The sequence below is a fragment of the Puntigrus tetrazona genome, chromosome 15 (genome assembly GCF_018831695.1).
Source record: "Puntigrus tetrazona isolate hp1 chromosome 15, ASM1883169v1, whole genome shotgun sequence".
NCBI classification, from domain to species: Eukaryota; Metazoa; Chordata; class Actinopteri; order Cypriniformes; family Cyprinidae; genus Puntigrus; species Puntigrus tetrazona.
Window position 1 is genome coordinate 7,850,233 of NC_056713.1, and position 12,467 is coordinate 7,862,699.

The window sequence follows — 12,467 nt, forward strand, 5'->3', positions numbered from 1 at the left end:
CAGGTCTGTTTGGTCTGAAGGTCGTGACGTTGTGGAGCGCCGCGTGTGTTTGGTGATGCTTGTTTTCAGACATGTGCCCTGATAGTGACCCAGGTGTTATCTGACATATCTTTGACGCGCCTATTATGTAAATAAGGATATGGATTCTGACTGTTTTGTTGTTTGATGAAGTCTTGGAGTCTAAGTGTCTTATATGTGGCCAGTAGAGGGATCTGTTGTTCAGGTGTTAGTCTTTATGAAGGCTTAACACACACACACACACACACACACACTTGCGTCTCCATAGGCGTAATGTTTTTATACTGTACAGACACCTAAATTACCTACAATTTTTGAAGTTTACATTTAGTATGTTTTTACGCCTTTAGGTTTACGTTCTGTCTGAATTGTCATACTCTCTGAGCAGGTGTTTCTTGTGGTTCGTTAAACAAGCCTGTTCTCTGTAGTACGAATATAATCTGAATATCCGTGATGTTGCGACTGTCATGTGATCCGCCACCATCTGTTCAACTAACAGATCGTCTCCTTGGCCTCCAGGGATAGTATAGTGTCCATCGGATGCCGCTAACCTGATTTTGCCAAGTGCAACGTGTCTCTGACCCTGGAACAACATTGTGATTAACCAATCAGATTTGAAGAAACAGATACAGTTTTAGTGAGGTTCAGGTTTACAATGAGTGTTAGGTGCTTGTACTTCAGTGTCAGTCATCTATTATTTCCTCTTAAAGTATGGTTAGGTTTAGTATGCACGTTCAGAGATTGTATGCACATGCTAGTCTTAAAGAAACAGGACAAACTGGCGATTTTAATGCTAATGGCCACAGCCATGTGACCCTGCAGCCCACGGAAGCTAAACAGGGTTGAGCTGGTCAGTACCTGGAAGCTACACTGCTGTACTGTCAAAGAGCACCGTTCAGTCGAGGTCCTGGTCCTCGTCCCTCGTCCCTCGTGGTCTCCAAACAATCACCTCTTTCTTTCGCCTGTAGCTGGTGTGTGATGAGAGTGTCTGCCGTCACATCATCCAGGAGATCTCCTCACATTATTGTAAAGCATGTTGGGCGTACGGCAATACACAGGAAAACGCTATAAAAATGCCTCATTCATTCAAAGAGCAGAGAGAGAGGGTGGAAAATGGAGTCCTTTGACTAACATTATTGGACAAAATATTATTTCCGATTGTAACTTGAAGGTTTCCTGTGAGTCTCGGTCATGTGATACAGATGTGAGCGTAATATGGGCTGATGTGAAGTAATGATTCCACTAGAGGTCAGTGCAGGGCTGTAACTGTGATGTCCATGAACGTACCACATGCATTTCTAAATACAGCTAATTTTTGGTTTATTTTTAATGCGTTTTTGAACATGGTTTAATGTCTGTTTGAGGGTCTCTGTTGGTAGAGCACAGTGAATCTTCTACACGGTCGAGGGTGTGCTGTAAACACTGCCTTGTTATATCACTTTATATCACAAAGAAAATGACTGTGTCTCTCAAAGTCTATTTCTCATTTGGTGTAATTGTATTCTGTTGTCCTGGTGTTAATTAAAGCGCCAGATGAGAACAGATGAAGGTTCCTCTGTCTCTCTCAGTCTTTTAATTTCATGACACTCAACATTAAATATTAAGCGGCTGTAGACTGCATCAGAACAAGGCCTGGTGTGTGTCTGTAGTGTGCATCGATCTGATCTCGCTCTCACCGGTCACCGGCGTGTGGCCGATATTAAAGGTTGATTGATATGATTATGATCGGGGCTCTATTCATTAGAGCCGTGAGCGTGATTGTCTGTTCAGGGCCTCTGGGAATGAAACAAGCATTACTGATTCATCACACGTCCTGCGCCGCGGAGGAAGACGAGGAGAGACGGATGTCCTCAGGACGGAAAGATACGCCGTGCATGACTGATCCGAGACCGTGATCATTAATTATCAGAAAGCGCTTAAGATGCAGCTGACGTAATGACATCATTGCAGCCCAAATAAGTCAGCGTGAACACATGGGTGCGGTCCCAGTCACTCCAGGTATGGATTTTATGGAATGAATGGATGGATTTTATTGAAGCGAACATGAATGTGAAGTTATTTATTCACCCTCGTGTTGGTCCAGACCTGTTTGACTTCATTCTGTTTTCATCACTGCTGATCATTCACGTTCTACAGCGTTTTGATCGTGTTGAATTTTGAAGGCTGCAAATAGCATTCATACTGCTTTAAAATGCGCATGCTAATTTAACCCTAGATGTTAGGTGTCACAGGTAAAGGTTTTATCCACTGCATTCGAGCGTCTCCGCTTGCCCGCTCTGTGAAAAGAAATGAATAAAAACTTTACAGAACGCAAGTGATCACAATTGCCATCGATGAAAATGTAATAGGTAGGGGGCGCTCTTAAACCATCCCTTCTCTCCAGTTTCGTTAAGATATATAGAAGTTTTCACAATGATGAATATTATAACTGAATAATAATCATTTTATTCCAGGCTAGCTGCAATCATTCACAGCTGGGTTGAGAGTACAAATGCCCCTTTCAGAAGAAAAGCACTTTAAAAGCATTAGGGAAAAAGATGATATAAAAGTCAAACATGCCCTTGCACTTAGATTTTAAAACACCAATACATAGCATATGTGCTTGGGAATCACACGCCACACCTAAAGGTTAGAAACAAGATGTTTTTCCCACACTTACTAAAAATGCAAATCACATTAAACCAAAAAAGAGGGATGCAGCTGTTTCCATAGTTCTTCTTGGCGTCTGTTTCCATGGTGACGCTTCTTTTAAGAATGTCTTTGTGTTCCCCATGAACTCTGAGTTTCAATCAAATGAGTTTTAATCAGCTGAGATTCAATCAAGAGTTCAGGGATTTATGTGATGCCTATCAGCTTATCCAGCTGCAGTTATGGATATAAATGACATTGACACAGTTATGCTGAACGTCTACAAGTCAACTAAAGAGAGACATGGCAAGAAATAATATCACCAGTTTTATTTAGCAGGCATTAACTTGAAAGAATGTTTTGTTGTTGTCAACAATGAGCTACAGGCCACATGTAGGTTCTTGTCAGATCAAATCCTAAACCATCAACACCAGTGAAGACAAAATCAACAGAGAAATCCACAGACAGGCAGAGGTCAATCAAAGAGGACAAACAGAGGAGGGAAAGGGATGCAACCAGAGTCCTGGCAGTCCTTGTGAAACTAATCCATTGGTCAACAATATTTTTCCAGAAGCATTGGTCTTGACAGGAATTTTCTCTCTGTGGTTTGATTTTATACATGCCCAGTTTTTGTCCGGTGGTTAGTAAATAGGCAGGTGTATTCAAACAAGTATCCTTTCAAGGATACTGATCAGGGCATTAATGACCATAGTCTCCACATACCTTCTGGCACTGGTAGAGACAGAGATCAAGTACCCTAGATGCTGAAAAACACAATCTGAATTGACGCAGTTTCTTTACCCTAAGCAAACTATCGAACAGCAGCTAATATTGTTATGGCCACAAGGCAGCCTTAAAATTTGTGGAATAAATTCTGTTGAAAGAACAGTTTATGTTTTGGAGGTCAATTTTTAGCGCAAATGAATGTGTGATCAATTAGCAGTTATTTAGATCTGGCACGTTATGTGATTAGATTGACCCATAACAAAAAAGCCATTAACTCAAGGATCTTTCAACGGTTTTAGATCAGCTTTGTTTCCGTCAGTACAACATCAACTGCTGATGTTTCCACCACCTGGAGAGCCAGTTCAGTTGGCCTCTTCTGCATTAAAATGGTCAAAGGAACAGTATTGCCTGGTACAGTAGATGTTGTTTAGTTCCTTGGGATTATAAGGGAGCACAGGATTAAGTGAAACCCATCAGTGTTCAGCTGCTCCCAACTTTGCAGAACTCCAAACCTCATTCTCCTTCGCTGGTCTCAAACCCAAGACTTTCAACCTACAGGCCTGACTCTTAATCACCAGACTGATCTTGCTTTTAGATTACTCCCTTCCAACTAGTACCCCATAAAAATCCCATAATTTAATTACCCAACCTTATTCTTATTCTCCTCTTTCTATATTCCCTCAAACTACTTTCCCTGGTCCACTTCTCAAAGTTCTGTTTAATGATTTCTGAGTGGAAAATCAGTCAGAGGAGCAATGAGAGGCTCTCAAGAGGTTAAGGGAAGACTATTCTATTTTAATTAAACCAGCAGATAAGGGGAACATAGTAATCATCATAGATAGAGAACAGTGTGTAAGAGGGAGCTCTACAGGCAGTTAGAAAGGCCCACTTAGGAGTCCATAGAGATTACCAAAGAAAGATTGAAAATACCAGAAGACCTGAGGAGTACAATGGACAATATGAGTCCCAGAGTAAACCTGGATGGGCTTTGGAGATACCAGGATGATGTGTGTCTGGAGTTTTAGAGTAGCAGGTAATAAACAGACATCATGGACTCGATCAAAGTACAATAAGATCAGGAGGCAGGGAGGTTAAATAGTCCGGGACTAATGGGAAACAGATCCGAGGGGGAAATGAGTTCAGACACGGCATTGTGGGAAATGTAGTTCATGAGAGAATGATACCAGAATTCTTGCTTTATCTTTGCATCCATTTCCATAGATTTGGCACTCACATTTGTTCAATATCTCTTTATGAGTTTCCAAAACCGTATTTGACTGGATTAACTCTAGAGTGTGTTTTTGGATCTGATAACTACAGTATAAGCGAGGTTTGGGTCAGTCAACTGAGAATTCAGGGTTTATATAACCGCCAGTTAACTCTGCTTTATGAAATACCAAACCAAGTTGACTTTATTTAGAGTTTTATACAATAGAGATTGCTTAAAAAGTGATCCACAGTTTTGAACAGTGAAGTCAAAGTGATGCCAAATTCATCAAATCTAGGACAAATCCAAATTCTGTCATTATTCATCTCCAGTCAGTTCACTGAGGATTAAGCTCAGTTCAACATCTCTCTAAAGTTTCATTTTAAAAACATGTTTAATTCTGTGATAAGTGGCTGCTGCAAAATTAGTCAATTATAAACTAATTTTATTTGGTTATATAAAGCAGCTCTATAGAAGACAATGTGACTAGGTATATATATATATATATATGTGTGTGTGTGTGTGTGTGTGTGTGTGTGTGTGTGTGTGAGAGAGAGATTACTTTGACGTCTGAGACACATGATCATTACTCATGTTGACTGACCTCAGCAGCGCTCTGAAAGCATCTGAATGTCTCTTCTGAGCATCTGCTGGCACACTTCTGTAGTGATGCTGTGTGTGTCTCACCAAAGATCATATTCCACCCCAATATGAAACAAAATGAAAAATGAAAGCATATTTTGCCTAATTAATCTGTTTTATAACCATTGAGATGTATTCAATGAATGTGTGAGAATACAGCGAGAGCAGGGCATTGAGTTCATTTCTAAATCTACTCGTGTTCTTCCTGCTGTCATTAAATTATTAACACAGCTCTGTGTGTGTGTGTGTGTGTGTGAGTGTGTGTGTTTAGCTCTGTTGTCAAGTCCAGAGGCTGGTTTTAACCAGTCTATTCCCAGGATCGTAGTGTTATGGCAGTAGTGTATACAAGCCTTTGGTGTCTCTGGTTGTCGCTGCCTCATGCACATATAGGAAACTACAGTACTACCGTCTTCACTATAATCTATAGGACCTCAGGGAAAACACACTGAGCTCAAGGGAGGCTGATGCGACACTGTGTCCATCTGAAAGCATATCTGCTGGGAGAAATAAACAATTTTGATGCTATTTCATCTCATATTTTAGTATACTTAATTAGTTTATACAGTTAAATATTTCCTCCTACATTTTTAAGGATACAGTGAATCCTCAAGGGAAGCGTACTTGTGTTAGGCTGAATGATTAAACACAATCAGAGAACGTTTGTACAGTTGACTATATATAAAATAAATAGGAATTTTTGTCATGACATTCTCTACATTACGGGAGAATGTTTGGTGTGAATTGAACAGTCCTGAAGTTTTCTGGGAGGAAGAAACTAAAAAGACTCTTGTAGCTCTTATGGTTGTGGTTATGACCTAAAATGCTAATTTTTGGAACCATCCCAGCAACTCCAAGATCTCCACGACTCACAGTCTCTAACGCCCAGACACATTTAGGGCAGGAAAAGAATAACTGGCAAAACAGTAGAAACACCTTTGATGCTTTGACCCCTAAAAGGTTTATGTGAGGATTAGCTTTAGAGTCAGAGTATAGAAAACATTATTAATGCAATATTATAAAACATAGAAGCCAAAGGAAGGACCTCACTGTGATAGAAAAACAAATACGTGTCTGTGTGTGTGTGTGTGTGTGTGTGTGTGTGTGTGTGTGTGTGTGTGAGCTGATGAATTTTACATACAGAGCCTTTGGCCTGTAACTCCAAGTTGGTGAAGTGGAGTTTCCTTCATGCTGTGTTGCTCTAATACTCAAGAAGTTTCCAAATCCTGAAGAAAATGAACCCAGCCGATCAGACTGAGCAGATCAGAGAAACTCTCTTATTCACTGGGAGTCTTGTGATGAAAATAAAGCAAAGATTAAAATAAGATTCTGGTAACAAGATCTACACTTACGTCATGTAATGCCCTGTGTTTACTCACATTTCTTATAGTAAGTTTGACCAGAATTGATCTACTCATTTACACTTACATACAGGTGCACCTCAATAAATTAGAATGTCATGGAAAAGTACACAGACTGAAGTAGTTAAGGGTTACGTGATGTTTTAGGCCCACATTTAACAAAAAAACACCAATTCACGATCTCCAAAAATTTGAATACTTCATAAGACCAATAAAAAGAAGTCAATTTAGTGAATTGTTGTCCCTCTGGGAAGTATGTTTATTCACTGTACATGTACTCAACACCTGGTAGGGGCTCCTTTGCTTTAATTACTTCCTTAATTCAGCGTGTCATGGAGGTGATGAGTTTGTGGCTCTGCTGAGGTGGTTTAAAACTCAGTGTTTCTTTGACAGTGGCCTTTTTTGGTCTCTTGGGGTTCAGGTCAGGTCAACTTTTGGTGCTTTTGGCAGCGTGGGCAGGTGCCAAATCCTTCTGGAAACTGGAAACTTCAAAAAGCTTGTCAGCAGAAAGAAGCAGTGCTTAAAAATGTCTTGGTAAACGGATGCTGTCAAGTTTGTTTTCAATAAAAAACACAGTGACTCAACACCAGCAGATGACATTGCACCCCAAATCATCACAGACCGTGGAAACTTAACACTGGACTTCAAGCAACTCTAAGACCTTGGTTTCCAAATGAAATACAAAACATGCTCTCATCTGAAAAGAGGGCTTTGGACCACTGGGCATCAGTCCAGTTCTTCTCCTTAGCTCAGGTAATACACCTCTGACCTTGTCTGTGCTTCAGGAGTGGAGGAATACGATGACTGTAGCCAAATTCCTAGAGGCTCTTGATGCCTGGACTGCATCTTTTTCTCCCACAGTTTTTCCTTCCTCCTGTTAACATGCTTGGATACAGCACTCTGAACAGACAGCTTCTTTGGCAATGAATGTTTGTGTCTTACCCTCCTTGTGAAGGGTGTCAATGATTGTCTTCTGGACTACAGTCAGATCAGCAGTCTTCTGTGAAGGCTCAGGAAACCTTTGCAGGTGTTTTGAGTTGATTAGCAGATTGTAATGTCACCATATTCAAATTTTTGTGAGATTGTGAATTGGTGGGTTTTTGTTAAATGTGAGCCTAAATCATTACAGTTAAAAGAACAAGAGACTTGAGTCTGTCTGCACTGAATTTATTTAATTTGCAAGTTTCGCAATTTGAGTTGAATTGCTGAAATAAATGAACTTTTCCATGACATTCTGTTTGATTACAGTGATTACAGTACAGAGCAATTCACCACATAGCCCACAATATTCATAGTTTGCAGTGGTGGTGGAAAATCACGTTGAAGAACAGCAGACTACTGAGTCCACTCATCACAGTGTTCACATGTGTGGATTGTAGGGTTAGAAAGTGATGTATAGGTCAACGGATGATGCCGTTCAGAATGAGATTGTATCATTTCTGAAGTTTTTTTCATGTAATTAGAAATTACTAGAGCTTCCTCTGGCAGATGAACTTTATTATCCACAGTAAATGAGTGTTTGACTTTGAAGATGATGCTGAAGCACGAGTTCGTGATATTGAATACACACAGTGTGAATTACTGCCATGAAGGAATAGCCTTGTTATTCAAGAAAGTGTGTGTATGTGACTACAGTAGCGTGTCCGCGAGCGTGTTTCCCACATGACAGTGCTAGGACAAGCAGAACGCAGTGCACTCTGCTGAACGTGATTACACAGAACCAGCCGAGATCAGTAAGAGTTACGCATCAGTGACCGTATCTGTGTAACTGCTGTAGTCTGAGCCGTGGGATTTTTAATAGAGAAATAACTGCTGGCCCCCCCGGTGAGATGGAAAATAATAAAAGTCTATTTCAATGTGCAAACACTCTTTATTTTCTGATGATTGTGCTCGAAGGACTTTAGAAATTAATATCAAAGACGCATTATTAGTAATAGTAACGTTTATAGAGCACTTTGCATACTAATTACAGTCCCAGTGCCACATAGTATCACACAACCAACAGTGACTGATGGCCGAAAAAGAGCATCTAATACACCACAGGATGACGTGATGTTAATAATTTGGCTTCACAAATCTAGAAAAGTCGTGTGCCGTGCTTCTCGCAGAATGAGCCTTGAACCCTATGGGACAAATTAACCTACATGCAAGGCCTGAGCTACCTAGTGACATATTTTCTGAGACCCTTCATGCTCTCTCTCAAACAGATGAATAACTCATGTGGGGCATTTGAGCGTTCCATTCACATAGATGCCTGACGACCAAATACAACAACGGCTCATCCTAGAATGAGAGAAGCCTTGCAGAATCTTCACCTTTGGGATTTTGTGAGCAACAGTCTCCATTTTCCAGATTAATAAAAAGGGATGCACTGGCAACACAGAGATTTCCAGGTCTTAATGAGCACCAGGAATACGTGGTGTTCATCCAAAATAGATTGCACTGGCACCTCAGAGTTTGAGCTTTCTAACAAACCGGTCTCTGCTGTAGAATCGCTTTTCTCTGATTTAAGGGTCATGTAAGTTGATAAGTTTTAAGTTGGGCCTTCAGAGTTTTGTGCCTTATGCAACTCCAGTCTCAGTATTTCCAGGTAACAGAAGATCAGAACTGTCCTGTAGATAGAGTCTATCATGTCTACCATGCATCACGATGTGCACATGGACAACTCTGCATCCATGCAGTAATAGACCAAAATCGATTATAGACTCACATACATGTATCATGTTAGCTTAAAATGATGAAGGAAGGCAAAACACCGAAATGAGACGGGATAACTTGACTAAGGCCCGATCTCATCGCACAGCGTCTGAAATGTTACTTTTTGAAATGCCTGATCAAAGTATTTCTGTGTAATTGTTGTTCCCGTGCTGTTTGGTTGGTTGCCGTTTCTGCTGCGTTGAGATTAAAGGTGAATTTTACCCACTGAGGGTTAAAAATCTCTCACATAACAGTATGTTGTGATAGTGACTGCCTCTGTAGTTTTGGTGTGAACAGACAAATTGGTTGTTTTATCCAAATTCATGTTCCAGTTTCACTTTCTAGGTAAAATGAATAAATAATAAAAACAAGAGCGACACCGGGAAAGACAGAGGGAACAGCCCTGGCTGTCAACTGTGTGTGTGTGTGTGTGTGTGTGTGTGTGTGTGTGTTGTGTGTGTGTGTGTCATGTGTGTGTGTGTGTGTGTCGTGTTGGAGTACAGAATATCCCACATCCGCATCTGGATGGAAAACAGAATTAGGCCAAGTATGGCATGCTGTCACACTCTGAATCAGAATGAACACAGGCCAAGCAGAACGCTGTCGGCAAATGTCCCACTAAATGACAAGAATGTGATTAGTAAGAACCCAATCAAAGAATGGCACAGTAATGAATGGCATGGACCGGTGCGGAGACGAGCGCTTTAATGAGCTGACTGCCACTGATTCACAAACCTGAAGCCCTCAACAACACATGACGTCAAGAACTCCGTCAAAAACCTTCCCAAACAATCATTTCAACAAGTATTTTACATACAGTTGGTAAACACTGTAAACTGTAAACACATTTATGAACAGAACCTGTAAAGTCTACAGTATAATACTGTAATTTACCAACAAGAAATTCAACAACGCACGCTGCTTTGAACCTTTAACATACTGGCAGCCACCATAATGAAAGAGAGAAAAACACATTTTTATTTGCCATAATAAAAGGGTAAAAGAGAAAGCCACATGAAGAATCAAAGCTCATCACGAGCAGCTTCTCCACAAGCAGAAGTCTATACAGATATATAAGAGCAAACACAAAACACCATCATAACACACATGACACTTAAATAATGCGATAAACATCCATCAAACAACAGAAAACATGATTGTTTAAGCAAAATACTTTCAAATGAGTGTCATGCATGAAATCTGACTGTAAATACATTTGTAAAACTGTACAATTGACATTGTTTTAATGTAAAATTACGTAAATATCTGGTTAGATGTTTTCTACTGTAACTTACTGTTAACATGTTTTTACACTTACTTTTTACAGTGTGTTTTATTGTGTTAATAAGTTGTTGTTAAAGTTGTGTTTCAACCTGCTAAGAGAAAACGTAGATTGATTAGAACGCATGCCGAAAAAACATGATTTGAATAGTTAAAAACAGAGTTTTTGCGAAAGATATTGCAGTGAAAGACTGTATATGAGTTGGACAGTTTATAAGAGCATGTTTCGTTTCGATTCAGATTGTTTAGCTGTGATCAAACAGAATAAACAGCACTTCTTCTCTTTGAGAAAAGCAGTTCTACAAACAAATGGCCTGCTGTCACACTATTGAGCGGTCTAGGTAGGTCATTAATGCAGATAAATTGATATCAAGGCTAGGCGTGAGTCAGCAGGAGGTCTTTGCTTCAGTCCACGTACAGTGAGCACGGAGAAGCCCAGGTCACACTGTCCGGTGCTTATCTCATTCATAACATGTTCGGACAGACAGAAGCTGTCACAGAGTCTCCTGCACGGTTTGAGTCGACTGACAGGACGTGATCCGAACGAGACACCTGTGAAAGCCACGGCTCATCGTGTCTGATTTCAGCGTGAAGGGTGACGTGTTTCTTCCGTGCCTGTCAGAGGAAACGTATCACACATCGTCAAGTTGTCTGAACGAATCGTGTGTGATAGGGAGGGCAAGCGTGTGTCTGTCCTGCTTCACGCCAGAAGAACAACCATCAGATCCAAGCCGTGCGAATCAACGTCTTTCTCTTAGAAAGCTGATGGCCCTAATTACTGACATTCCTCGAAAGAGCAAACGACTCCATGTGAATCTAGAGCAAGGATATATGCAAAGTCACAGATTTCCGCCGAGCGCTGTAGTTTCTCTCAGCGGCCCCGTGGTTTTGGGGAACCACATACATTACGGTCCGGAGAGACCGGTGTTGCTGAGTCTTGCAAAAAGAGACAAAACAAGGCCAACGCGGGCCTCGTAAAAAAGCTTGAATATCTGGCGTCGACAAAAAGTGACACATCTCGTGTTGATGTCATCGGAGCAATAGACTTCAGAGCTAATGGAAACACATCAGTAACATCTGTTTAGTGGGTCAGGAGCCAAAATTAAAGCTGTGAGAAAACCCTGCGCTCTCCGTCTTACAGAAAGAGAAATCAGCCTGTGACAGAACGAGGCTGAAACTATTCTGGTTTAGGCCTTACAGCATACTGTAAGACGTGTTGTCCAACAAAACCAATGAAACATCTGCCATTCTGAATCCGTTCTGACAGCACAGTCTTCCACAGCATCCCTCTCTCTCTTAACTGATGCAAATGTAGAAAAAACACGTGCCGTTTTAAATAAACACATAGAATGCAGCGCATCAATATAATATAAAGCCTATCTGTGATGATTTTCGGGGAAGTACTATGTAAAAAAAAAATAAACGTATACGCTGGTATAAATCACGCTTTCGGAAAGCCAGAGAAGAAGTGTCAGGTTGTCAGAGTGTATGTGCAGCCTCCACGCTTTCCTTTGAACGCCGACTCCAGAACGATAGTGTTTGAAGAGTTGAAGTTCAGTTCATGAACTCTGACGACTCACAGGAGGAAAAGTGTCTCAGAGAATCAGTTCAGACAAGCCACAGAGACTTTTCAGATTTTCAGAGACCTTCGCTTTCCACCGCGCTCACAGAGAGGTTTCTAGAATAAAGACTAATGAGGATTCGTTGCGTTACGAGTACGCTCACAAACCTCTCAGATATAAAACACACCGGGGATCTGCTCACTGAGGAAGACCATGTTTGACCTTTAAGGTAGGAGTGAGAATCGTTTAGATTCGATTACAATTATCATGCCAAAGATTTGATTCAGTATATTTATTCAATGACTGCTTCTTTGGCACCGGGTGACAGATGTAATAATATATAATACT

General features: G+C 40.7%; 1 protein-coding gene across 1 annotated transcript in view; it reads left to right on the plus strand.

Moving 5' to 3' along the window:
* schip1 (schwannomin interacting protein 1) overlaps positions 1 to 12,467 on the plus strand; it is a 105,346-nt gene that overhangs the window by 27,983 nt on the left and 64,896 nt on the right. The gene's annotated exons all lie outside the window — the stretch shown is intronic.